This window comes from Gossypium hirsutum, chromosome D03, assembly GCF_007990345.1.
Source record: "Gossypium hirsutum isolate 1008001.06 chromosome D03, Gossypium_hirsutum_v2.1, whole genome shotgun sequence".
Lineage (NCBI taxonomy): Eukaryota > Viridiplantae > Streptophyta > Magnoliopsida > Malvales > Malvaceae > Gossypium > Gossypium hirsutum.
The window spans coordinates 6,802,388-6,805,720 of NC_053439.1; the positions used below are offsets into that span (position 1 = coordinate 6,802,388).

The 3,333-nt window shown below is 30.1% G+C and overlaps 1 long non-coding RNA gene across 1 annotated transcript; it reads right to left on the reverse strand.

Annotated features, from left to right (window-relative positions):
- Positions 1-2,504: 2,504 nt before the first annotated feature.
- Positions 2,505-3,110, reverse strand: LOC121215325 (uncharacterized). Its single transcript, XR_005911123.1, has 2 exons — positions 2,971-3,110; positions 2,505-2,697 (listed from the first exon to the last, which is right to left on the reverse strand). It is a non-coding gene; the product is annotated as an uncharacterized lncRNA (long non-coding RNA).
- Positions 3,111-3,333: the final 223 nt, after the last annotated feature.

Below are 3,333 nucleotides of genomic sequence, written 5' to 3' on the forward strand. Positions count from 1 at the left end.
CAGCTTTTACCATAACAGGCTTCCCAATTTTATCTGGAAATCAATCAATAGATGAGAAATGGGATTTTATAGGAGTGATAAGGACATTTTTGTACCTACCCAAATTCCCAAGGAACTCTACCATTCGACCCTTTCCCCATGTTGAAGGTTCAAACTTTATAAACGTTGCCAGCTTGATTTTGGGTAAAAGTATGATATATCCTTCTGTATTTTGGTTTTGCTATTCATAAAATGAATAAATTAATTTTTGTATCTTAAATTTAAGAATCAGTTAATTTTTTTTTGTTGAATATTCTATTCATTTTGCTGTTACAAATAAGCCGTAACACCAAGGGCGAAGTCAGAATTTCTTTTAAGGGGACAAAATTAAATTATATATTTTTATGATAGTAAAAATATAAATTTACCATTTTAATAACCTATATCTTTATAATTTTTAAAGGATTAAATCAAAATTTTATCATTTTTGAGTGTCAAAGTACAATATTTCCATTATTAGTTTAAAATTTTATAAATTATAAAGGGGCCTAAATAGAAAATTTTCCATTTTAAGGGAGAGTCGGGCCCTTGCCAACCCTCTAACTCCGCCCCTGCCTAATATGTCAATATGAGGTACACATGACATGCCACGTGTCACAGTTTGATTATTCTGTCAACCACGCTAATTGTTAATCGTAAAAATGGATGACATTTTTAACAAAAGAAGATCAAATTACTCTATTTTTAAATAAAAAAAGATAAAATAAAATCCAACTTATAGCACAAGAAACTCCATAATAGTTTTATCCCTATTTTTTTCATGGATAATTATTATAAACAAACTATAAACGAATGTGTTAAATAGATTTATTGATCTGTTTGAGCCTTAATGAATGATAAGTTTTAGGCATCTATTGTTGTATGCTCACTTTCCTATTATAGCAGTGACACTCTTTGTATATATAAATGTTCTCCTATAGTCCTATCTTAAGTTGCTTCTGAATTTTGGGTTTGAATCTGGGGTTGCATTGTTATAGGTGTATTTGCTCATGCTGTTTATTTGTATTGCTCTGCATGTATATGATTTAACCATCTTTCATCTTTGTAAAAGGAAGTAATGGCTGGCCACCGATGCTTATGAGGCCTATGGAAGTATTTTAAAATGGTATAATGATAAATTTAATCATCAATATTTATATATTTTTTTGTCAATTTAGCCTTTATTCTTTTGAAAATAGTCAAAATATTTTTTTTAACGAAAATCTTGACTAAAAATGTTAATTTCTTTAACGATGTTGGTTAAGCAACCTGCATGATGGTTCACGTCAACGAATGCTCATAAAAATTATAAAAAAAATTAAAAAATATATAAAAATGCTCATAAAATTTTAAAAACAAAGAGCATGAAATACAAAAGGATTATCATGTGGATTTTCATATTTAAAATTTTAATATTTTAACTAGTAGTTATGTTAAAAAAATTGATTATCAAATTCGATTTTTTTTAAAAAAAAATTGTGAAATAAAACTAAACCTTATGAAATAGATTTCGGCCTATAATTAAGGTTCAGGTCTTGTGTAGGGGTGTAAATGAACAGAACGTTCGATGAACTGTTCGTGAACGCATCTAATAACATTTTATTTGTGGAATCAAATTTATGTTATCGACAAAATAAATAAATACATTTCCCAGGGAAAAAAAAAGACTGAATAAATGAATTGTAGGGTTTTAATTTAAAGAGCATAAAATTGCAGGCCCAGATGCATGCACAGAGACAAGTTTGAAAGTGTACCACAAAAGGGTTGCCAAATTATCTGGCATCTACATATGAGAAATGAGAATTCCATGGTCATCAAATGTGAGTTATAAGGACTTTTTTGTCTACTGCCCAAAATTCAAGGAAACACTGTCATTTTCATTTCTATCCTTTTATATTAAGGAATTTAATATTTTTATTTTTTAGTTTTAAATATATAAATTCAATTATTATAATATGTTAATTATTTTATTAAATTTGAATTTATTAAAACATTTTTTGTTAAATGAATTCATTTTCAAAATACTGTTTAATTAAAAAATATTAAAATGTTAATAATTAGATTTTAATTTTAAAATCTAAAATATAACTTGATTTTTTAAATATTTTCAAATTGATCAAAAATTTAAAAATAATGATTACAAATAAATACCTTAACGTAAAATATGTATATATAGATATTTGATCACAAAAGATTTATATATATAAGAATAGTAGAATGATTAAAAGTAAACCATTTTTTTTTCTAAAATGTGAAATGAAAAAGGAAAACGAGAGCATCCAACCCCATGTGCATGAAAGAAAGAAAGGTCTTTCAACCTTCCTTTTTACATTTAGATAAAATATTTTGGTTGGAAATTATAGATTGCAAATTAATTATTTATGATGATTTAGATCCAATAGATATATTTTCATAGGACATGTTTCTTCAAGAAGTATGTCCAATGTAATACCAATTATTTGCCTGGCCCACATGTAAAAATAATGAACAAAAAAAACCCAAATAAAGAGTCCATTTTCTTTTACAAGTCCAATGTCATTAACCAACCCAAAACCCAGGCCCGATTTTAGCATGGTCCAAAGCAAACATGCAGAAGTAGCAATCCTAGCCGCAACGCCTCCAGCGGACTCCATGCGACGTACGTCTCGGAGCCGATCCTCCCTACGCGCGCACGTACACCTGCAAACACGGACTCAAAAGAGTCCAAAAGAAAAGAAACAGTGAAAAACAGCACTTGTATTTAATTTTTCGGGCTATATAAGGCCGACTTTTATTCTGTAAAAGGGGGAATTCAGTGTAAAAAAACAAAAAAATAGAGGGAAATACAGATAAAATTTGCTTTTTTTGAAGGTTTTTACTTTGGTAGTGTTCGTCGTTTCTTTTTGTTTATATTTCTTTTTATTTTCATTTTGTTTTACCTAAAATAACAAAGAAAAGAAAGAAAAAACTTACCTGGACGCCAGAGTCATCGGGACCGGTGTCTTCTCCGTCGAAGTCAGAGCATGGGCATTAGGCTTGATCGGCGGTGCAAAGAGCTAGGGGTTGAAAACCCTAGCAGAGCATTTGGGGTTTTTTAATTTTTTTTCCCTTTCATTCTGTTGCAAATGGTTTTAGAAAAAAAAATTTAAATAATAGAGGTAAAACGGGGCCGTATTGATGGCCAGACCCGCGCGATGACCCGAGCCGGAGGGGAGGATCCACGAGTTCTGGCCTTAAAGGGTAAATTTGCCTATTGGTCCCTCCAGTTTGTGAGGCGTTTCAATCAAGCCCATCTTATTTCTTTTAAATCGTGCTGCATGATTTGCTTCTGTTTCA